Raw genomic sequence first — 25,777 nt, 5'->3', positions numbered from 1 at the left:
CATTTAGTATGCACTATGCCGCAATTATTATGCACATGTGCATATACGATGTGGCAAGGGAACACACCACTTAGTATTAGGAACTGTATGTGTCAGGGTTGTCACCTAGAATACTTCATCCTAATAGTTAGAAGACTAGCAAATCTCATTAATAAAAAACATCCAAACGGGGGAAAGGAGGTCCGAAATGTCCAGAACCTCATGTCTTTGTTTGCAGACAACATCCAGCTCTACATCTCCATGCCTGGGTTGACTGAAGAGCTAAATCTGGAGTTCTTTTGTTAATTTGGAGCCTGGTAGGATCATACCACAAACTGGGACACAGAGGATTTAATTCCAATCAGCCTGCAACTGATGAAGGTGTAGCACCTGAGTTTGATCTTTGCTGGATTTCTTGATCGATGCCTTCTTGCGTACTGCTCGAGTCTTGAATAAGGCTGCACGAGTCTCTTCTGACTCCAGCCTGCGTTCAAGTACCGGGAAGCAAGGGTCTAGGAATCCAGGAAATAACAGGCTGCGCAACTAGCACACGAGTCCAGGAATCAAGAAAGGGAGGAAGGGACTCGAATTGGGTTAGGGTGGAAGAAGCAAGGGAATAATACTGCGAGCTACGGAGCACACGTCTGGTCGCTACTTCGCAATAGCATTGAGACGCGCGGGCCCACGGGGGCATGGCATATTTATGGAACGTACTACGTGCGCCATGAAGGCTGGTGCGCGGCGTGTCACGTGATACGGCCATGTTGGGAGAAACAATGAATGCAAACCCCGCCGTGACAAGGAACAGGAAGTCCATAAGGGGCGCGTTCTGTGGGTCATGACACATAGTTACCCTATAATACATCATCGATGTATTGCTTGTCTTGGGGTAAAGATGCAGACTGTGAGCAATTGTTTCACATGAACATTTCCCAAATATTTGGGAATGTTAAAGCCAAACTGTGGAGGAATGCTGCATTTGTAAGATCCAAAGGTGAGAAGCACATCATTGCTATGTAGGATTGTTCTGGCCAAATTCAGGCATCACCTGAAGCGTTTCCCACTTATTGTTAGTGTTATATAACTTTTGTAGGGTGCAACTCACCCAGAGGCCTCAGTGCACAGCAAGTCAGAAAGGAAAGAAGAGATCAGGAACCAGGAGAACATCAGAGAAGATATAAGACTAGTCATCAGAATCAAAGAGTAACGTTTTAAGAGCTCTTTTAAAAGAGGATAGTTCCTCACAGAGACAGAGAGAAACAGGAAGGGGATTCTATAGGTGCGAGGAAATGGAGTCAAATGCTCTTCCTGCTACTTGTTGTTGTATACAGCTTTGCCGCAGAAAGTGCTGGTTGCTAATTGTTTTATTTGTGTGCTTTTAAATTTGCATTTTGATTTATTTTTGAGTGTTTCCCTTTCCTAAAAACTCCCACTTATTGTCTGTGTGTTGATCCTGATTTATGATCTGCATGTGCTTTAGGGCATTCTAGTTGCAGCGTAGTCCCTCTTCTGACATTCACTGTAAGCAGAGTCTTTCTCTGCTGGTCGCTCTTCTCGCAGGAACATGACTCCCGAGATGACACTTCAGTGCCGACCGGGAGCTGGTCAGTGTTGCTGTATATGGCTTTGACGCAAGAAGTGCTGGTTGCTAATTGCTTTAATTGTGTGCTTTTAAATTAGCATTTTGATTTATTTTTTAGTGTTTCCCTTTCCTAAAAACCCTCACTTATTGCCTGTGTTGTGATCCTGATTTATGATCTGATTGTGCTTTAGGGCATTCTAGTTGCAGCATAGTCGCTCTTCCGACATTCACTGTAAAGCCTTTCTCTGCTGGCTGCTCTTCTCGCAGTCACATGACTCCTAAAACAACACGTATGTGCCACTCCTATAGACAGCGCAGTGGGCTTGCCTAATGCGCGCCGAAGTTGTGCCAAAGTTAAGCCCGTCTGGGCCCGTCTGGGTTCCGAACTGCTTGTGGGACAGTATTTTCGCAGTTATTTACTGGATTTGGCACATAGGAATACGGTATTCCCTGCTGGTCTGGTTCGGGTTCCCATGATGATACCTGCCCCAGTGGAATTTAGTCCAGTATTAAGGGTTAAAGTAGTGAATTCACGGGCGCTAATAGCGCATTGTAACTATGTTTTTGATTTCCTATCTACTGGGCAGGTTGACTTACTTTGTATAACGGAAACGTGGCTTACTGACTCTTCGGCTCCCATGTTCCCAAAGTTTTTACCTGATGGGTTTAACATCCTGCACCTGGATAGAACTGCGGTTCCTCCTGGAGGTGGGGTGGCCATTATTTTTTGATCAGTGCTACAAGTTAATTTGGTGCCTTGTGTACATGCTCTGGCTATGGAGTCATTGTTGGTAAATGTTACAGTTGGTCTCATTATGAGTGTGCCAGTCCGCTAACAATGGTGCCAGTAAGCCTACTGGCAGCGTTGTTACCCGACAGGCACACTACAAGTCTGCGGTCCCACAGACTTTCACTGTTATTAACGGTGCCGGTGCTTCTGTCATCCCTATTCCCATTGAGTCCTATGGGACTTAATGGGAATGGGAATTAACCATTTACCAGCGCCTGACTTCCCGGAACACATGGGTCGTAATCCCCCGGGGTTTCCGGCAAGCCAAGTGTGCTAACCGCCAGACTTGTAATGAGGCCCAGTATCTGCTTCACAGTCGATTCACCTTTTTTTTGGTTTATCGTTCTCCTGGGTCATACTCTCTTTTTTTACATCCTTTTGTGGAACTAGTCGCCTCATTACAGTAAAATATGTCAACTTGATTGTTTTAGGTGACTTTAATATTAGAGTAAATGTGCATGGCTTAGGGATGCAACAAATTGCGGCTGAGTCCACCCGTCCGTTAGGGGGCATTCTTGATCTTATTTTTTCAGCTATTCCAGGATTAGTGGTTTTTTTATGCTACTCCTTTGATTTGGATAGATCACTTTCTGGTCTCCTTCACAGTGCCGCTTGTGACACATTTGTTGCCTCCCGCTAAGCGCACAATCCTGAGGAGGAATTGGAGTTAGGTGGATTTATCTCTCTTCGCATCTGCCATCATGGTTAGTTGTCCTACTGACAGTCCTGTGGATTTTTCTATTTTGTCCTCATCTCTGTTGAAAGTCGGGGATCAACTTGTACCTCTTCAGGTTGCAAGAGTCCACTCTCGCCCCTCGCAGCCATGGTTTTCAGCTGAACTTAAAATAGCTAAACTTGGAGTTCGCCAAGCTGAGCGCAAGTGCCACTTGTCTCATAACCTGACTGATAAAGTCACTTATTCTTTTCTATCTAAGAAGTACCATTCGTCAGTTAAAACTAGGGAACTCTTTTAGGTTGTTATATCCTTTTCTTCTGCTGCATGCTTTCTTCCCACAGTTGTGCCATCTCAGTCTCACTGTGAAGCGTTAGCAGACTCATTTCTACCATTCATGATAACATCAAATCCACACATTCTGGGGTACTGGTTACGGACATCTGTCCACCCATTACTTTTGGATGGGACACCTTTCCGATGTTTATGGATGTGACTGTTCTTGCTGCTATTTCTCGTATTGGGTCAGCAGCACCATCCAATCCAGTTCCTCTATCTATTCTACAGGATCTCTTGCCTACGATTATTCCTTTGGTGACTCAAGCTGTCCATTTTTCATGCATCCAGGGTTTTATCCCTGATGAGCTTAAACAAGCCATTATGGTCCCTTTACTCAAGAAGCCATCTTTGGATGCTTCTGTGCTGTCGAAATTCCACCCTATCTCATTACTTTCTTTTGTTATGAAGCTTCTAGAAGCCCTGATTTCTCCTCTTCTCTATTTCTCTTTGAGTCTTCTGGAGTGCTCGACCCCTTTCAGTCGGGCTTTTGGCTGGGCAGGGGTACTGAGAGTGTCCTGGTCTCGGTCATGGACGATCTTGCCAGACTGGTTGATAGTGGAGGAGTGGGGGCCCTGATATTACTCGATCTGTCAGCGGCCTTTGATACTGTTGATCATACCCTCCTCCTCTACTGGCTGGCTCCACTTGGAATAGCTGGACCAGTGCTGGCCTGGTTCACCTACTTTCCGACCGACTGTGTCCAGTCTGCATCTCTTCCTCCTTTTCTTTCTTCTTTTCATTCTTTGTTCTGTGGGGTTCCCCAGGGATCCACCTTGTCCCTGATGTTATTTAATATCTACATTTGCCCCCTGATTGCTCTTATCCGCTCTTAAAGCATTAGGTGTTACTCTTACGTGGAAGACATACAGATCCTAGTCCATCTTGATCTTGACCGGGGTGGTGTGTCGTCCCGTCTGTGTGACTACCTGACGGCCGTGGGGGACTGGATGAGCACCAGTTGGCTTAAACTCAATGGGGACAAGACCGAGGTCCTGGTGGTGGGCTCCCTGCCTTATCCAGACTCGTGGTCCTCTTCTTTCTGGGCCGCTTCACTGGGTGCTTTTCCTACTCCTGTGACTGTGGTGAAGAACTTGGGGGTCTATTTAGTGGCCTCACTGTCCATGGCAGCATAGGTGAGTGTGGTATGTCAGTCTGTTCATTTTCTGCTGCAAGTTCTACGTAAGATCTTGCCTTTTCTCCCTGCTCGACTCCGCCCACATGTGGCAGCAGCGTTGGTTTTGAGCAGGATTGATTATTGCAATGCTCTTTACTTGGCCCAGCTAATCGGCCTGATTCTTCGATTGCCACTTCTTCAGAATCTGGCCACTCGGTTCGCTACTGCAACTCCATGTGGCTCACACATCAGTCCTGTATTACGCCATCTGCACTGGCTTCCAGTGCAACAACAAATTGTTTTTAAATGCTTGTGTATTGTTTACCGTGCGGTCTACCAGGTTAAACCTGAATTTCTAAGAGACAAGTTCCAGCCTTATGTTCATAGTCAGACTCTCCACTCGGGCAGTGATCATTTGGTTCTGGTCCCAAGGTTTCGCCTCCAGGGAGTGGGCGGCAAGGCCTTTTCTGTCGTAGCGAGCAAGCTGTGGAACAATCTTCCTCTCAAACTCAAATCCATTGAGAACCATTTGACCTTCCGTCATCTACTCAAGACAACACTTATCTGCTGATTGCCTTTTTTGTGGTTGTGGTTGTAGCTGTTATGCGGTTCCTCGCGCCAAGGTGCACCCGGGTGTATGTGCGTGCTACAAATCTATCTAACATAACAGTAGCCAGACTGGAGAGAAGGAGGTTATTGTTTTCTACATGTTATTGGATCCGGAAGTAAGCAACCCTATCAAGAATCTTCATAAGAAAAGTAACATTAGTGATAGGACGATAGTTGGCAACACAGGATGGATCGAGAGAAGCCTTTTAAATCACAGGGGAAATACATACCTTTTTCAAATACTATGGGACAGTAGGAGTAGTGAAAGAGGAGTTAACCAAGCGTGCAACCAGAAGGGCCAAGCAGGCAAATGATTCTTTAATTTTGGACGGAGGACAAATATCATCAGGGCATGAAGAAGGTTTGAGGCGAGAGACAGTGTCAGAAAGGTTAGCTTCACTGGTCTCTTTAAAATTGAAAATGGGGGTGGAAGGAACAGAAGGTGTGTTAACATAATCAGGTCTAGGAGAACTATTTGTGGACCAGGATGGAGAAGATCGCAGTAACGCAATATTTCTATGATGGGAGTTGAATTTATCGCTGATGCCTGGTTGGATGTCGTAGCACCATTGGTCACTCTTAACCAAGGCAGGGAAACAATTGACATTCCCTTCAATGTCCTAAGGATAGAGAAAAGCTCTTTATGGGAAGAATTTGCAGATTTGATGCGTTCTTCATAAAAGTCTTGTTTAGCCACAATAATTGCAGTCTTATAATTAGCCACCGCCTTATGATGCAGAGCAAGAGTACAGTCATTGGTGTTTTTTCACCATGCCTGTTCTTTTTGTCTGTTGAGAGTTCGAAGTGCGAGAATTTCCTTGGAGAACCAAGATTTACCCAAAGTTTCAGTTTGAACTGTTTTGACAGATGGGGAATTGTAATGGTAGGAATGAACTCATTATATTGGTCGGTCTACAAGGGTGTTGGTGCAATTAGAGTGTAAAAGGTTGGCAAGCAAAGGAGAAGCTAGTTCAAACACAGCCAGAGGAGTAATTTTGCGATCATTCCTTACAGACATTTTGACACAAGTGTTAGTGTTAAGCCTAGCAAGTTTTGCCGCAGGTCCAAAAAGAAATAAATTAAACTATGATCGAACCAAGGGCAAGTCATGATGTCGAAATAGTTCCGTATTAGACTCTGAGAGAGAACCCAATCCAGAATATGACATTCTTTATGGGTGGGAGTCTTTATATGTTGATGAAGGCCATTTGCTTGAAAGGATTGGGCTAGATTAACAGCTTGATTGTCATCAATATGAGAAACCCAGAGATTGAAGTCAACAACGTAGGAAGTAGTCTTTATAAGGTCGCCGAGAAGCATGATGATCTGTTCCTCAAATAGTGGCATGACCGTGGGAGGCTGATAGATATTGACAATGCAGATAGTGGTGTTCGCATCAATCGTAATTTTTATAGCAGTATGTTCACAGTCATCAATAAGGATAGTATGGACTCTATAGGAGGTAAGAGAGTTTTTCATAATAATAATAGCAGTGCCACCACCCCTGCCGGAGCCCTGTATGAAACAGCTGGTAGCCTGGGGGAGTCGCGGCCATGGCATCATGATTGGTGACACTGGAGAGCCAGGTCTCCGTAATACAAAGTAAGTCGAGTGTTTGAGTACAAATAAAATCAGCAACCTCATCTGCATGTTTAACCAGAGAGCGTGTGTTGAAAAGTCTAAAACGCAAGTGAGTTTTGGGGGAGTGCCTCTCAGCAGAAGAAATCATAGATAGATAGTTGGTAGCGGCAGGCTGAGGAGCAGGGTCATCGAGAGGTGGACTAGATGAAACTCGCTGGGAAGTTGTGAGAGTGTCATATGTAAAGCCTAGGATAGTTAAAGTACTCAGCAGGCAGCCGCTCTTACCTGGAAGTATGACCAACACTCTTTCCAAGGCCCACGAAGGCAAGGCTGCTACCTGTTTGGAGCCTGTTTACAGCCGTTTCTGCCTCTGCCAGTCCCCCTGGCCCTCAAAGGAGAGCACCAGCCTGGAGGACTCGCCACCCCAGGACCACTAACCATCGCCTTGGAGCCCCTGAGGTCAACGGGTAAGCCCACCAGCAGCATAACACGCGCCCTCACTGATCCCCAAGCTGACTAACTCCCCCCCCATGCGCAAAACACTACCACCTGGCTGCTGCCCTACACACCTACATCCAAGGACAGCACGTGACAATTGTACTAAGAACCTGTTTTGCTCGCTCACGGCTACGCACCTCTCTCTAGCCATACTGTGATTCAATGCAGTTACACTGCCTGCACCGCTATCTGCTTATCTGAATGCCCCTTATTATGCCTAAACACTGCATTTTGCCCCTTTTTGTGAAATTGGAATCTAGGTAGACTGCCACTGTTATCTATTGCTGAAACACTGCATCTTGCCCCTTTTTGTGAAATTGGAATCTAGGTAGACTGCCACTGTTATCTATTGCTGAAACACTGCATTTTGCCCCTTTTTGTGAAATTGGAATCTAGGTAGACTGCCACTGTTATCTATTGCTGAAACACTGCATTTTGCCCCTTTTTGTGAAATTGGAATCTAGGTAGACTGCCACTGTTATCTATTGCTGAAACACTGCATTTTGCCCCTTTTTGTGATACTGGAATCTAGGTAGACTGCCACTGTTATCTACTGCTGAAACACTGCATTTTGCCCCTTTCTGTGAAATTGGAATCTAGGCAGACTGCCACTGCTATTTTGCTATGTACTCTCTTCCCGTCCTCACCTGCTTAATTGGCACGCTACTCACCTTGATTACCTCACCACACCCTTCCACTCTAAAGCACCACCACCACGATCAAATCAGCCCGCACCATCAATCACACACAATAGACCCCTTGCCCAAGCCATCACACACTCCATAAAACACAGCACTAATGATACCTAGCCTCAACCTCAGACTAGACAGACTCCGAGCCCGCACCATCCCTATCCACCACTATGCCACTCCCACACACATACCACTCAGAAACCGCAGACTTAGCTCACGCACCCATAAAGTGCACACACTCCACTTCCATAACAACACATCCAGATGCCACAAATTTAAACACTCACTTACCACACCGAGTAGTAACTCCTGCTCTCATTACACCACTGGACCTAAAGCAGACACCCACACCACACCTTCAAAAATCTCCTGCCCTTGCCCAACGCCTTACAAATGCGCCTTAATCAATGTACGATCACTCAATGCCCACGCATTAGAAGTAAATGACCTAATAACTACTCAAAACCTAGACTTACTCGCTGTCACAGAAACATGGCTCAACGAAGCCTCCGGCCCAGCCATTTCACTAGCCCTACCACAAGGGTATGCCATCCTCAGACAAGACAGGATAGCCAGAACAGGAGGGGGGGTAGCCATTATTCACAAAGAAACCCTCTCTATCAGAGCCATACCCCACCAAGAGGAAGGTAATCTAGACATCCTATCAGTCAAACTAGCACTCTCTCCAAATAGCACAATAAATATTCACACCATATACCGTCCTCCCGGCCCAACCGCTAACTTCATAGGTCAAATCAATCACCTCCTAAGAAACAACCTTAAAAAATCTACTAAATCACTTCTCATAGGTGACCTTAACCTAGGATTCAACGACTCTAAGGACAAAACTGCTATCTCTCTAGCCAAGGACCTCCAAGACCTAGGCTTCTCTCAAAAGATCACCTCACCTACTCATTCTAAAGGACGCATCCTTGACTGGATCGTAGACCACAACTGTAATACAGCCTTCACTGCCAATACTAGCCTCCCATGGACAGACCACAACCTTCTCCTATTTGACATCCCTATCTTAATAAGCGCTAAAGTGCCTACTAAAGCACCAGCAACCTCCGCGAGAAGCGCTAAAAAACTCACTGCAGACAATATCAGTGCACTCCTCAATCTACCCTGCCTAGCGCCCCCATTCTCCGATGACCCCAACATCCTCGCAGAAATATTCAAAGACACCATCACTATGGCTGTCAACACTGCGGCCCCACTAGAAATCAAAAAAGAAAAAAAATCCTTCCATTCCAATTCCTGGTTCACTCAGGAACTCCAGACCATGCGCAAAGACAAACGCTTAGCCCTAAAAAACTGGCAGCTTAACCCATGCGATACCACAAAAACTAATTTCAAATCCATAGCAAAAAAATACAAAGATGCAATCTTCCAGGCTAAATCAGAAACTTACAACAACCGCATTTCCAAAGCCAACTCCCACTCCAAAGAACTTTTCAATATATTCAAAGAGCTAACCGTACCACCTACATGCCCTGATGAGATCGTCAAAGACGAGGCATGGTGTACAGGCATTCAATCAGCCATGCTTACAAAAATAAACCTCCTCCAAAACAAAATATCCCACCACTTTAAAACCTTACCCAAACAAAGTGAACATGCACAGATAAAACCTCATGTAAAAGTAAGAAACGTGCCCAAATTTGCATTTACCGAAATTTCAGAAACCGAGGTCACTGACATTCTCAGACACCTCAAACCATCACAATGTAAGGGTGATGTATGCCCCCCAAAAATCATCAAAGACTGCGCAGAACCACTCGCCCCCCTTCTCACAGCCTTCATCAATGCATCCTTCAAAACGGGCATAGTCCCAGACAGCCTTAAAGAGGCTTGGGTCCGCCCTCTCTTAAAAAAACCGACGCTAGACCCTGCTAACCCTAACAACTACCGTCCCATAACCACAGTCCCCTTCCTCCTGAAACTACTTGACAAGGCCGCCCACAAACAGATTCAACTATACCTTGAACTGAACGCAGTCCTAGGTAAAAGACAATCCGGGTTCCGCAAGGGACACGGTACTGAAACCGCCCTTCTAGACTTAAAAAATGAAATTACCAACATCCTAGACAAAGGCAAGCCCGCCCTCCTCCTCCTCCTTGACCTTTCAGCGGCGTTTGACCTGGTAGACCACACCACTCTTACCAGTCATCTGATACACGCAGCACACTTCTCAAAGGACGCAGCATCCTGGGTAACATCATTCTTAGAGGGAAGAGCAATGAAAGTGTTCTCTAACACAGCACATGCTGCACCTTCCATCATCCACTGTGGGGTACCACAAGGTTCCTGTACTGCCCCCACGCTCTATAACCTCTTTACCAAACCATTATTTGACAAACTAGACGCGCTGGTAATCACATACACAAACTACGCCGACGACACACAGGTACTCCTCCCCCTGACAGGGAACTATCTCCAAGACGCATCTACCTTACAGCAAATCTACTCTACCATACAGGCCTGGATGGCTACTAACGGCCTCTGCTTGAACGGGGACAAGACCGAAATCCTCATTCTAGGACAGAAATTGACCCTCTCCAACCTCAACCCACTGTACATCAATTTCAACATAGACAATTGCATCATCCCTGTCCTATCCTCAGTCAAAACACTGGGGGTTCACATAGACGCAACACTTTCCATGGACAAACAAGTCAGCGCCATAGTCTCGGCCTCAGCACTTACTACTAAACTCATTAACGCAATAAAACCATTCCTAACCAAGGATAGCTGCCTCTCCATCGCCCGAGCAACTATAGGAGCCAAACTAGACTATTGTAATGCGCTCCTAGCCGGAACCTCCCAAAAAAACGTATCTAGGCTCCAAACCACTCAAAAAAACGCTCTCAGAGCAGCCCTCAGCATACCTAAAAGAGAACACATCACACAAGCCAGAATAGCAGCTCATTGGCTCCCAGTCAAAGACCGTATCTCCTTCAAAATTCTCACAACCACCCATAAATGCATCAACCTCACAGCTCCCTCCTATTTATCTGACACGATAGGTAGATACCAATCCACAAGACCTAGAAGAGCACAATACACGAACCAACTAGCAATACCTCGCATCAACAGAACCAAAGCAGGAGGTATAGGCTTCCCTTTCCTCGCACCTAAACTCTGGAATTCCCTTCCTACTGACCTCAGAGCTGACACATCTCTATTCTCCTTCCGAAAAAAGCTTAAAACTGCCCTATTCAACTAAACACGATTTCATGTACTCCTGCTGTTATGGCACATCTGCAAAAAAGTATATCTACTTGAACTGTATGTAACTAAGTAAGCAACTCTGTAACTAGCGCCACGATGCCTTCGGTCTGTTGTGCGCTCAACAAATGTGAATAAATAAATAAATAAATAAATAAATAAGGGAAGATCCAGGACTGCAAGAATCCCAGCAGGAGGAAGGCGGACCAAACACAGACCTGCACAGACCAGCCTCTCTCACGCACCTGGTTGCAAAATATGAGGGAGAGGAAACTAAAAAGTGGATGGGAAGTGTAGTTCCAACAACTATTCGCAGTCTGCTAAGTAGGAGAAGAGCTAAAAAGCTTCTGTTGTCAAAGACAGGGTTAGCAAGGGATCAATAAAATGCAGCAACCCTAGCATGATCAACATAGCACAGATCAAATTAATAATATTAAGATTTCATTACCTAGTTATGTTAATGGTGATATTTATATATCACAGAGCCGGCTTCAGGAAGCTATGTTAAGGATCTGAATGGGTTTGTTATAGTACCACATTAATATGGGCGGAAACATTCACACAGTCTTATGCAGATTGGGGTCTGGTGAGTGTGTGCACTTCATCTTGTGCCTCGGTTTTCCACAGATAGGCATGGGCCTCACAATAGTTATAATCCATTAAGTCCAGCCAACCAATCAGCTCACAGATGAATTAGATCCTTGTGCTACATCTACTTCATCTACACAATATCCACTGTCTCTTTGTGCTTGATATGTTAATTTGGCGTCCTCCACCTGAAAGGGGGGCAGCGATGGAGCGGATTTGGTGCATAGGGTTTCTCATTTTCAGAGCTTTGCCCTGTTGAGGCGTTCTCTAGGTGGATGGGTGAGCTCTATAGATTTAGATATCCTTACAAAAGAAAAAAGTCAACACACAAGACTAGCTGGTGTCTATTTCCTGAAGCCCGGCAAGGTGACTTATGGTTGGCTCACTTGCTCAGCAAGACAAAGCCAAGAAGCAGATTGTCTATGTTCTAACTATGGTGCTGATAGAGGTCTATCAATAATGGAAGAGCAACGGTGGGCTGCCTGTTAAATCAAAAGGGAGAACCACACCGTGTCTCCCAGATTTGGACTGGCAGAGTGCACATATTTAACTAAGCCCTAGAACAGGGCAGCTAGATCTACCTTGACCCATGCGGTGCCTGTGCTGCTATGTTCCAAGGTGGAATTTGATGAGGTGTCGAAGGCATGTCCAATACTCATGATTTTCTGGAGCAACATCTTTCAAGGATAACTCTTTAGAGGTACAGATATATACAGGGAATGTACACCTGAGCTAACAATTGCAGAATGGCTCAAGAAGCTGGCAATGCTGTCTGCCCACCGGCGAATCGCAGCTGAGTGGAAGCTCCCAAAAACCAGCCACAAAAGTGTGGTTTTAATAATCTAGTGATTAACAAAGAATTGCAGCAGGGTGTTGTGAAGGCATGTGTTTCTTCTAAGCAATTGTTAACTAAGATAGAGTACATTTCTGTATCATTCTTGGACAAAGGGTTGAGGATAAAGAGCATATAATGTAAACCTGAAATACTGATGAAACCAATACTGAACGGTCTATGTTTGAGTTTGGCAATAATTCTATTTTATACATAGGGTACATTTCACAGTGGGGATCGCCTACACTTGCATTTACACACAAAAAGTTCCGGTCACAGGATACGTTGACAATAATAATGCCAAACCACCTTTAATGGTAAGTACACCAACTTTATTTCTTCACAGGTTACTCTCATGGACAAATAGGATTATAACAGGCAAGGCTGGACCTGGTTTTACTCTTTCAGAGTTGCACATACCGGTAGCGGAGGGGGAGCCAAGGGAGACCGGGGCGTCTCTCTGAAGGTTTGTGCAATGTTCATTATCTTTAGAATGTCACGGGAGACTGGGGCATCTCTCTGAAGCTTTGTGCAATGTTCATTATCTTTAGAATGTCACAGGAGACCATGGTGTCTCTCTGAAGCTTTGCGCAATGTTCGTTATCTTTAGAATGTCACGGGAGACTTGGGCATCTCTCTGAAGCTTCGCGCAATGTTCGTTATCTTTAGAATGTCACAGAATCTCTTGGAAGCCTTGCGCAATACTTGTTACTTTCGAATGTCATGGGATCACAGCTGATCTAGTGCGCGACTACGTTTCCCTCTCCCTCTCTCTCTCTCTCTCTCTCTCTCTCTATCTCTGACTGAGAACTTGTGTAACACGCCAACTTCAACTACAGCCTTCCTCACGGCTGTCAACTTGCGGCTTCTGCACCTCAGCAACGTTAACTTCAGCCTTCAACTCGACTATCAACTCGCTGCTTCTTCTCCTTTTTCTGGCATCTCATTGCGTCGATGTTAGCGGTTCCTCCTTTGCCTCACACACCTCCTGAGGGGCCGAAGCACACACACAAACGCTGTTGATTCTATGTCAAGACGGAGGTGAGCATTATGCTTCATCTTCCATTTTATTCCTGTCTCCAGCAGTTTCAACAATAAACCATTTTCTTAACATTTCTTCTGGAGGAAAAAAGAAATTGAAAAACTTTTTTCAAACAAAAACTACATTTCCCTTCTGTCCCAGGTCCACTGTAGTCCCCATGACCTGTCCACGTGACCTTAGTCCATTCACTTCCTGTACTCCCCCTCTTCTTTTCCTGCTCTCCAAGCAGATAAGTGCATTTTTATCTAGCTGCGTGATGTAAGAATCTGTAAATTATTTAATGTAGCCTAGAAGGGTACTTAGCGCACAGCAGTACTGTACCACATTGGCAGTTCAGGCATCTCATTATAGTCACACCAGCAAATCTTTTGGCTAAGTAAGAAATGCCCCCGTCAGTCGTTTATCACTGTGTGTACGGAATCTGCTTTTCTTTATTTTCCCATGAGCATGTGGGATTGGATATATTATATGGCAATGTGTATACAGTAAGCCTTTTGCAGGTGTACAGTGCCAGAATGTGATCCTATTATAATCAGGCCCCAAACCTTTACTGCTCTGAATTTAATTCCTATGCATCGATAACATCATAATAGTTCTATTGACCTCAGGAGCCAGTACATCAAGTGGTAAAAAACATGGAGACCCACTACTCCCGACGCGGGTCGGGAAACCAAGAGGATGCACGTTGCAGCAGGAGCAAAAGAGCTCCTGCAGGTGCCGTCACAAGGGGCTCGGAAGTCAGAGGTTTGCCACACAGAGGTAGAGAGCAGAGGAAGCTGTGGAACGAAGGACAAGGCATAGCGGGTAATGGAGAGCCAACGAGATGCCAACAAACGGAGGAAGTGAGCCGCTGGGAAAATCGTGAAGAACACCAAAGCAGCCAGTGGAGACCGGTGAACCCAGAGAGCAGATTTGGGACACCGGGGCACTTCGTGGCATATACCGTACAACATTAGGAAGACCGATATATGAACTGGGTGAACCTGAGCAGGGGAGCTGGGACACCAAGCCAAGTATTGAATGAAGCAAATGAAAGAGGGTCAATGGACCCAATGGTTGAATGAAGAAAATATGAAAGCGTGGAACTGTTACAAATTGAGACAGTCCTGGTAGGAGAGTACACCAGGCAACCTCATTGCGATTCTGGGACCCGCAGTCAAGTATAAGTGAGCAAATTGAGAAAGTCCTGGCAGTAGAGTACACCAGGTGAACTGATTGAACTGATTCCACAATTCAAGAATGGAGCGCCGCCAATGATCTCTGCCTTAATGCCAGTAAGACTGAGATCCTCGTCATTGGAACACCAGCTCCCTCCTTTCCTCTCTCTCTCTGGCCGCCCACTCTGGGCCCTCTTCCTGCTCCTACCTGTGAGGCTAAGAACCTTGGGGTCATCTTCGACTCCACCCTCTCCTTCTCTCCTCACATCTCGACATCTCTAAGAAGTCAAACTATCTGCTGTACCTCCTCAGAGGTATTCTTTCCCCACTTTCCCCCAGAAGTTAACTGTCTCCAGAGCTCATGTCCTCTCTAGGCTGCACTACTGCAACAGCCTCTTTCTAAATCTTCCTGATTCTACTCTCCAACCTCTACAACGTATCCAGAACAGGACTGCAAGACTTGTCCTTGGCCTCAAGCCCAGGGATCGTATCTCTCCAGCACTAAAATCTCTTTACTGGCTCCCTTCGGCGGCAAGGATCCAATTCAAAACCCTTTGCATCGTCCACAAGGCGTTCTGGGGCCTGGGACCACTCTACCTCCAACCCTCACTCCCTAAACATCTCCCTTCTGGAGCCCTCCGCTCATCCACCACCAACTCAAAACACATTGTACAGAACACCCGTCTACAGCATGTGTTTTATACAATATGGCTGCAGATGCTCTCTGAGAAACCACATCCACCTTGCATCTGGCCAGACTTTCATACAGATCCTTTCCATTTTCTAAAAACAAGAATTTGCACTGTGTAACAATTTGTTTTTTGATTTTCTGTCAAATCTTTATTTAAAGTAATAACATCTGTAAATTGATATAAACCATTGATGTCATATACCTGTCATGAACAACATGTGGGAATGAAGTAACACAGGTCTGATTCTACACTACATGACAGCTGACACCCAATGGGATTGACAGTGGCTGACATCATCATCATGCGCCACACCTTGCATGACTTGCATTTTGGCCCAACTGACTGCCTGCATCAACTCTAAACAGGCATTTAGGTAGTCACCTTGCATGACTTGCATTTTGGCCTAACTGACTGCCTGCATCAACTCTAAACAGGCATTTAGGTAGTCACCATGCATGACTTGCATTTTGGCCATACTGACTGCCTTCATCAACTCCAAACAGGCATTTAGGGAGTCACCCCACCACAGGGCCCCTGTTCTTTAACATGTCCCTGGCCTGCACTTAACACACTTGCATCCTCGACTTCCAAGATGTCACACTGCTGCTTCAACGATCTTGGCAGCTTAATGCACTGACAATAGGTAAGCTTTACTGCATGCGGCTTCATGCACAGAAACTGGTAGGCCTACCCTCACTGTAAGGAATCGCTAAAACAGCATGACTCTGCACATTTAAACACCCATAGCCCTTCATGCCACCTACACCATAGGCTGCATGACACATGTTGTGGCACCGTAATCCAGAACTTGCACAGCCCACATAGATCACGGTCCACCCTTCCCCCAGGACCGATGAGAAGGGGTACCCTTTTTGATCACATTGTATTAAATACAGATTTGCACTAAGTTTTCCGTGCACTTGATAATGGCATTTTGTTATTCCACAGAAGCCCTTTTTATCCCATTAAAGCGCACTCCACGTTTAGTGGGACCACCACTAGGTCTACTCTCACCAAATCTGCTAAGACCTACACCACCACCTCCCTAGTCACACATTAACTATGGGCTAGAGAGGAACCACACCCCTGGGGCGCCATTTAGTAATCCTACTTCCTCATCCCCTTACAGACGTGACCGTGCCTGTTGACAAGATGACGACTGCATCCTAAAGAAGTGGATCCTTCCACCCCTTAATCTGAGCCACTTAGCTCCTCGGATTCGGTAAGCACCGGCATCCGCCCTACATAGTATTCATAACTTTTCTCTGCTAGATCTTTGCTGACCATGCACATCCTGACAAGTTCTTTGTCTGTTTCACTCCTACAGACCACATAGGACCCTCCACTCGTAAAGACACTCCTGTCCTGATGAAGGCCTACACCATTAGAGCTCACCTAGCTCCACGCAAAATGGCCGAAACACTGTCGTGTTGACATGTATTATATGTTGTTGTTCAACTCTTGATTGTGCCCACACTCTATGGGCCCCCCACCTATTTATGATTCCACTGAATTCTCTAAGCTTCCTTCCCAAGGAACCTATAGAGAATGAACAAACTGTACAAGTAGATGTCTCAAATATTGACTACTTGATCATTCGTACTTAGGTACTACACTTTGTATGTCCTCACATATGAATGTCCTATGTTTTTGGAAAAAAACCAGTGTATTACTACACCACTGCACTTCAAAATAAAACCCTTTTGTGCAGAAGAACAGTTTTATGAGAATTCTGTGACCACCCACACAAGGGGTCACCCACTCAGGGTGTAGCAGTGGTTACTCTTCAGCAGAGATTGACCTGACCTTGCTCATTCGTTTTTTGATATTATGGAGACAAACTGAAACCAGAGTTTACCTGGCAAAGAGTGCCTGGAGATGTACATGCACTTATCAGTCCACTGTCTATAAAAGACAAACCATAAGTAAGTATACAAAATCCCAGTGAATTTAGATATATGTCCTAAGAATTACTTTAAACCCCTGATAGCAATTAAAAGTATTTTAGGGGAATACTTTACAGGCTAGGCCAATGAAGGGGGGCTGGGCTGTAATTCTAGAGTAGAATTATCTTAAAACGTCTGGAGTGGGTGGAGCCTACAATGATTTCTTATGGGAATTCAGGACGGACCCAGCGGGCCTTAACACATAAGGGGTTAAGAATAAGAACGTTATTTGTGACTTCGATGTTCATTTTTCTCTGATGTCAACGCTTTTCGATGGTGTTAGAGAAATCCAAGTGAAATGTGAATTTTAAAAATGTTGTCTGATGCCAACACTTGTCGATGGTTTTAGAGAAAATAAAGCGCATTATAAAATGTAAGGTAATTTGTTTCATTGAAATATAAAGTCTGCCAACAATACAAATTTGGATGCTTATTTTGGGAATTACTACATTTAAATTTGATTAAAATAGTTATTCAAATTTGGCTTTATAAAAATAGATGGTTGTGAGTATTGTGAATCTGTTTATTTAGAGAGCTGCCTGGTGCGTCCCTGATATTAAAAAAGGTCCTTTCCAATACTTATTAAGAGTAGGACTGAGAGGGTCCTATTAGTGGAGACTCAAAACTGACCAGAAAGAGGAAAGACTGATATTAGCACGGAAGCTTCCCAAATTCACTGTGTAGATGAGTGGATTCTTGAAATTGCACTATTCGACCGAGGCAGACTCACACTAACCCAACTGATTGCGTTGGGCTTACTTAAACTGCGCTGGGCGGTACAAATTGTGACTGCTGGGCTAAATATGTCTATGCTCTTTTTCTAGAAGAGGGCTACCTTCCACGGAGGAACTATGAACACAGCTTTAGGAACATACAACGGGTGACATGTTTTGTTTGCTGTGTGCTCTCTTTTATTTGTTCTTGGTTTTGGGTCTTTTAGGTGACGCTTTGGTGTCACCTAATTGAGAACCAAAATGAATGTTGTAGATGTATAACTATGAGGGTTGGCAACTCCGAGGAAAATATAGGTGCTGCGTTATGTTTGGCTGCACTTACTGCTTTGTGTCGCAGTAAGCAGCAATTTTAGGGTCAGTCATTTTGTATTTGCGCATTGACAAAGATTATTTTTATAGTAAGGCAGTGAGCATGTGTTCTGTCAACCATAATCACTCATTGTTGACCATTTCCAGGCATTGACAACCATTGTCCTTTACAACCGAGACCAGCCTCTAAGCACGAGACAGGATTCGAATCTGTGTTGGTTGCTCTGCGGTGTCAAAGACAAACGCATTGTCCCTGACCTATGCTCCCGGCCAGCAGTGTCACTAGAAATCCGTATTAAGGGGGGCAAACCAGGGAGCACAAATACAACCAAGGGGAGGGGGTGTTGCTGACACATCAAATAAGGCTCAACAGGCCAAACTGGTTTAGGTATTTTACCAAGCTGGTTAAAACTTTTGACATTAAGCAGTCAGGGTAGGTTTAAGACAGTTCAAGTTTAGCATCAAGTTAATATAGGGCCTAAAATGTTAACTCAAATGTTCAACAGTTGCAACAGTTGCAAAAATGCCCTCTGCACTCAGCAAAAGACTGCATTTGTCTAAACTCAAGCAGATGTACCTCCCAGCACAGCTTCAAATAATATGTAGTTAAGGGTGGCATTTAGTATGAGGCATCGCTTCCAGCTCAGCTTTAAATAATAGCCAGTCAAAAAGAGTCAGTTTAACCGAAGAGCTATCCCTCATACTTCAGTTTCAAATGATAGTCAAGGACAGTCTGTTTAACAGATAAAATATCACATACAAGTGCCGAGTAAAGGGGGGAAGGAGGCAACTGCCACCTTGTTTCTTCAGCACTGGTTACAGGAATCTCACTTTAACCACACAAAATTATTTGAAGTTTTCATTTTCTGGCTGTACATACTAGTGGCGGCTGGTGAATTTTATAATTAGAGGGGTGTGAATATTTCCCACAAATATACCAGAGCAACCGAGCACAGTGAAGGAGCCGATGAATCAATCAAGAGGAGCTATGAGCCTCCCCACCCCCGAGAATTATATTTTAAATATTGCCTTAGAATAGCACATTTTATAGCACACTTTTTGGGGGAAATTGGGTAAAAAGCCAAACAGTTTGCAATTGTGTTGTAGGGTAACTCATAAAAAAACTCCAATAGATGGAAGTTACCAACAGTGCACGGGAGAATTTGCCCATCACATTGGTATGATGCATTTGCCTACAATATATGCCAGTATACAAATATTTTCACACTGGTTGTGCCCATAGATTTCCATGCTGGCTGCACCAATATATGTCAGTATTCCCATATTTCCCATATAAGAACATACTCATGTTTGCTTTGCACATAATGGCTTAATGATACTATAGGAAAACATGTCCATGCATGTTCTGCCATCATATGGCAGTATCCCCACGTAAGAACATACTCCAGTTGAACTTACCCTTAAAAATGCCACAATATGGAAACATGTCCAAACTGGCTGCATCAAAGTGTCAATCCAGCCACGCAATAACACTTACCATGCTTTCTTTATCATAGTGGTTAGAATAGTTGCACCACAATGACAGTATAGCCACGTAATATCACTGATCATGCTTCCTTTATGAAAGATGCACAATACAAAATGTCATGCCACAGTAGGAAACGGCTAGACTGGCTGCATTAAAATTCCAGTCTAGCTACATAATAACACTTATCATGCTTGCTTTATTAAAGAATGCCCAATACAAAATATCATGCCATAGTAAGAAATAGCTAGACTGGTTGTGCCAAAGCAAATGCCAGTCTAGCTACATAATACCACACATCATGCTTGCTGTATCAAAGATGATCAATACTAAATGTCATACCACCATAACAAATGGCTAGAGTGGCTGCACCAAAATGCCAGTCTAGCCACATAATAACACTTATCATGCTAACTTTATCAAAGACGCCCAATACAAAATATCATGCCACAATAAGAAATGAATTGACTGGCTGCACCAAAATGCCTGTATAGCCACATAATAACACTTATCATGCTTGCTTTATCAACAATGCCCAGTAATAAATTCCATGCTTGTCTCTTAGCCTCCCAGCACCTTGCAGGAACACAATGGGAGTATGTGTGCATGTTAGGTGCTGGCAGGCCCAAGTGGCAGGCATGCTTTGCTTTACTAGGCATCTATCATCAAAATATAATGACCATGCCTTCCCCCTGAGCCACCCCAGCGCCTAGCACAGGGAGCTGATTTTGGCCAGCGGGGTGGATGGTTGTGCAACAACCCTGATCCTGCCAAAATTTGCTCCACAGCCCTGCACAAACACACACACACAAATTCACATGAAGCATGCACTCGATCATTCACACGCACACAAATCATCATCTCACTCATTAAACACAACACAAGCATACACATATACATACACATATTGAAATCAACTAAGGTTCTGCCCCGGTCCTGAAGTTTCCTCCCAGTGCTCCAGCTCCTGCGTAGCCTGAATAGGAACTAGGAAGCAAAGAACGCTTCCTGGTTCCTGCACATTCGCACAAGAACCAAAGCACTGATGACGAACCCTGCTCCATTTGTAAGTGCAGGGATGTGCACATACAAACAAGCAGTTCCCCAGCCTGCATCCCCAATGACCCATGCAAGGTTGGGGAAGCAAAACGCCCCCAGCTTTGCATGGCCCATTGGACAGTAGCGGCTGGGGAGCAGAACTGTCAAACCAAAACCCTATTTCCCTTTGACAGTTCAAGCCAGACCAGAATTGCTCCATCAGCTGCAAAAATCAGCTGAGGGAGCGTTCAGTGTTTACACTGGCCTGGCTCCTCGGCTCCTGCATAATGGCTAAGGGTGCATGTGTGTCAGCACCCCCTTGCCCATTATGGACAAGCTACCGCTGGTACATCCTCAATTAACCTATGCACAGGGTCAGTGTGGCTGGAGATGAAGTACTATTGACTTTGAATCCATGTGCATGTACTACAATGTTGGAAATGCAGTGATTTTGAGCACAATAAGGAATGCTTAGACACGTCCTATAGAAGAATGCTACCAGGGTATCTCGGCAGTTTGAGTGACGGTTGCCGAGATGTTATAGATTTTGAACTGGCTGTAAATTTTAAGACTTGTTGCAATTCCTTCTAAAAAAGCATGTGCTATAAAATGTGTTGTAGCGGATGTATGGCAGGTGAATTGTGCCTTAGCCCTTAGATCCTAAATAGTTAGATAACAAAAGGTTGAAATCCTAAAAAGTTACAATACAGGTGAAATTAGAGGAACATCAGTGTCTTTATTCCAAAGGATGTCAGCCAATACGTGTTTCGACATATGTCATTTTCAAGGCACATCTGTAAATATTTGCTCTTATACTAATATTTAATGTGAAACACTCAAAGGAAAGTCTCGGGCAGATTTCAAATAGACCATTGCGGATTTTTACTAGTCCAATCGTGTAGAAAGCTTTAGGGCTCGATCCCTCTAAGTGCGTGTAGATATATTAGCACTTTCAACTCTGATGCTTTGGATTTCAACACGCTCATAGAGGGATCAAGCCCTGTAAAGCTTTCCACACGACTGGACTAGTAAGAATCCACAATGGTTTATTTGGAATCTGCCCGAGACTTTCCTTTGAGCGTTTCACATTAAATATTAGTATAAGAGCAATTGTTCACAGATATGCCTTGAAAATGACGTATGTCGAAACAAGTGTCGGCTGACATCCTTTGGAATAAAGACACTGATGTTTCTCTAATTTCACCTGTATTGTAACTTTTTAGGATTTCAACCTTTTCTTATCGAACTATTTAGGATCTAAGGGCTAAAGCGCGATTCACCTGTTATACATCAACTACAACAGTATAATTCGTAGGTGTTTATGGGTGCACCAACTACGTGACTATGGCGACGCAGCTTGCCATTTACCATAAGTAGTAGAGATAGGACCTACCGCACACCACATGGTCCTTCACCATACAGAGTCCCTAGTTTTATTGCTATAAAATGTGTTTGGCCAGAAGATGGGTTGGGCTGCTTGGGCAGGTCGCTTGCCTATATTCAGGGCCAGGAATATCTGCCCCCGTAGTGAAAATCTAAAGTTGCCACCTGTGAACCCAGTTTAATTTCCCAATAACTGCTGTCAGCACAATAGGAGTTTGACAAGCATAAAACATGTTTAGAAATATATCTGGTGATAAAACACAAAAGAAGGGGCACAAAAATCACAGGGTATTTGTGTGGTAGTCCGACAAAAAAGAAACACATTTTAAAGAAAACTAGTGAATGTAAGTTTAAAAAGCATGTTTCTGTTTGGAAATGTCTGTTTTGTTTTTTTCTATACAAGTCTAAGCTGCACATTTGCAATAGTGTGCCTAGCCTGTAGGAAGCCTGCTTTTAACAGTGATGGCCCCCTCCTCAAGGATATTCATGACCCCTTGATTCCCGTAGTGTCCCTTTCAGTCCACAAGAAAAAACACAGGCTCGGCAAATAGAACCTGCGGACGTGCGCATGACTGATACAAAAAGGAGAATTGGCGCCTTTAAGTCTCCTGGATAGACGGGGCTGGGGGGCAGGCCACCAATAAGGGGGGGGGGGACAAAGCAACAAATAGGTGGGGGGGTGAATTGCCTCCCGTTGCCCTGCTCTAGGGACGCATGTGCTCCCGCCTGTGGTTAACTGTCGCCATGAACAGATGACCATAGCTACAGTCAGCCATCTCTGGCCATGGCATGTCTAACCATTGCTGAGAGATCTCTAGGTTTAAGGCACCGCCCGGCGGTGGCCAGCTTGACTGAAACAGCGCCCTTGATCAAAGCCAAAAATGTTGACTTTGCCACTGCTCGTTATATTTTTTGTTGCTATGTTCCCACATGGCTAGACATTAAAATCATGTATTTCCGAAAAGAACCTCACATTCGTCTGCAAGGCGTGATTTGCAGAATGGGAAGCAGGCGCAAAGACCTGCTTTCCGTTTTTTTATGTATGGATGTCGGTCCATATGTATGTGCAAACGGTAATCAGGGAGACTTCATTCTAAACTGCACCAACCGGTGCCAACCTGCTGCTCGCCTCCGGGGTGGGTGTGCAGTGCACTAACAGGTTGTCGTGTAAGGCAGGTTCATTAGAGCACAAGAAGGTGGACTGAGTGCAAGAGACGTGTGCTTGGAAGGGAAGGGTCAATGCTGCCCTACTTCAGTGATGGACCACCGATAAATAAACCTTATTTTCCCGGATGGAGGACACATACCATGGCTTGAATCATGCCTGCTCGGTATTTAAAATGTTTGATAATATCTTGCATACACAAAATGTAATTTACATACTGTTTAAGAGGCGGTGGTAACAACGCTTAGCACAGCATGAAAAAAGAATGTTAAATATCATAACTAGGATCATAACTAAACCAGGCATGCGCTTTCCTTGGCTGGGTTTACTGGTGTGGATAAGTGCAGTGTGTCGCCAGTAATACAATTTAGGAGGGGCACAGAGGGGGCCACAGACAAAAGTGGGGGGCCGCAGACAAAAGAAGGGGGGGCTAGAAAAGGGCAATGTGTGAAGTCAGGAGCACTCCTGCAAGAATCTTTTGTGCACACCAACCACCACACCCCACCGACCCTCCCATCAGAATGTAGGCACTAAGCCATTAAGTAACTAATGACCCATCATTAGGGTTTCATGGCTACATTCTGATTGGAGGGGCTGCTCTTGGCTGCAGGGGAACTTAACAGCTCTTCGTTGTTGTGCGCAGCATTGATTGCAGCCCTGTGTGTGTGCTGTGCTGACAGACACAGCACTGCAGACAGCACAGAGAAAGTAGACCAGCTGAAGGGAGTTGTGGGGGGCACAAGGGGGTCGAGGATTTCAGAGGAAGGGTCCTGGCCCCTCCAGCCCCCACACCCTTAGTGACGCCACTGGATAAGTGTCGACCATTTTTGTACAGGCAGACCTACTAAAAAAGAGTTGCACTTACCTTGGAGTCAGAACGGCCTGTTGCGTAAAGTTTCTCAACGCCCACGAAGGAGATTTCACATTTCTTTAGAGTGAAGAAAATGTGTTTGCAGCTACATTCTTCAGCTCTGCCGTGAGTCAGAATTCTGGAATGTTCGGGCACACTGCTGCAGTTCACTCGAGGCTCAACTTAATTGAAACCGAATGGTGGACTGCGTCCTGATAAACCTATATTTTAGCCATGGGAGGAGGAAGAGGAGGAGGAGCAGGAGAGCTGGACCAGTGCTTTAGTTTATACGCAGGGCTAGTGAGCACACATGGGGCGATTGCTGCTTTTGTTTGTCCGGTCCGGGTTCGCAGAGTCACCGTTTTTTATGATGTCAGGGTCATTCAAAGTATTGGAGCATGTACAAGTTTTGTTTTGGGCTATTAGGTGGCACTGAAAGCCCTCCGCGTAAGCCAAAACTATTATCATGCGTAGTGAAGATAGGAGATGAGGGATGGGGACTCTTGTTATGTCCTCGCCTGCGGTCACGCAGGCCAGGTAGACCAAGGCTGGGGGCGCCCAGCCGACATGCTGGGGCACCCAGCTGACATCTTGGGGGAGTGGGCACCCTATCAGACCGTTAGCATACAGTCTCTTGCATGGCTTGGGGCACCCAGGCAAACACAAAGGACAGCGCCGGAGTTGCCCAGCAGGGGCACCGGCACATTGCAGCAGAGTTGTCCGTCAGGGACTCTGGGACCACGTTGATGCAGAGTTGCCCGTCAGGAACTCTGCAGACATAAGGGGGGGTCATCATGGACAGTGTTGCCCAGCAGGGGCACGGTCCATGTGGAGGGTCTTGCAGCAGTAGGCCCTCCGCCTGCTACGCAGGGCCAGCATCGCTCTGCAGTAATGGCACACACGGCAGGCAGGGCTCCATTAAATGAACTGACGAGCCGGAACTGGCTCATCCATTTTATTATTTTAAGTCACATGGTCACCAACATGTGACAGGACTGCAAGACTTGTCCTTGGCCTCAAGCCCAGGGACCGTATCTCTCCAGGACTGAAATCACTACACTGGCTCCCAGTGACTGCGAGGATCAAGTTCAAAACCCTCTGCATTGTCCACAAGGCCGTCTGGGGCCTTGGGCCAAAATACCTTCAACTCTCTCTTCCTAAATATCTTCCTTCTCAAGCTCTTCGCTCATCCGCCTCCAACTCCCTCAGGGTCAGCCGCTTCTCCAAACAATGAGTTGGGGGCAGATCTCTTTCCACTGCAGGGGCCTCCCTCTGGAACAGCCTTCCTACCCTGAAACTTGAGGAGAACCACCTCCGGTTCCGGAAGCACCTCAAAACCTTCCTCTTTGCCTCCGCTTTCTCTCCCCCTCTCCCCTGCTAATACTACTGAAACTGCACTGAATCTGCAACTGGGCCATTCACCGTTCTCGGCCCAGCCACTCTCCCCTGCACTGCCTCCACGGCAACCCC

The 25,777-nt window shown here is 45.4% G+C and overlaps 1 protein-coding gene across 3 annotated transcripts in view; it reads right to left on the bottom strand.

Moving 5' to 3' along the window:
- The window catches only part of FGL1 (fibrinogen like 1), a 533,869-nt gene extending 509,411 nt beyond the window's left edge, over window positions 1-24,458 (bottom strand). For all 3 annotated transcript variants that reach the window (XM_069631565.1, XM_069631566.1, XM_069631567.1), the window contains exon 1: window positions 24,323-24,458. The gene's annotated coding sequence lies outside the window, so the exon portion shown is untranslated. The remainder of the gene's footprint in view (window positions 1-24,322) is intronic.
- Between the last annotated feature and the right edge of the window lie 1,319 nt (window positions 24,459-25,777).

Source organism: Ambystoma mexicanum, chromosome 6q, assembly GCF_040938575.1.
Source record: "Ambystoma mexicanum isolate Mex_15411 chromosome 6q, UKY_AmexF1_1, whole genome shotgun sequence".
Lineage (NCBI taxonomy): Eukaryota > Metazoa > Chordata > Amphibia > Caudata > Ambystomatidae > Ambystoma > Ambystoma mexicanum.
Note: the sequence above shows the minus strand (reverse complement) of the source record. Positions and strands in the feature narration are given on the sequence as shown.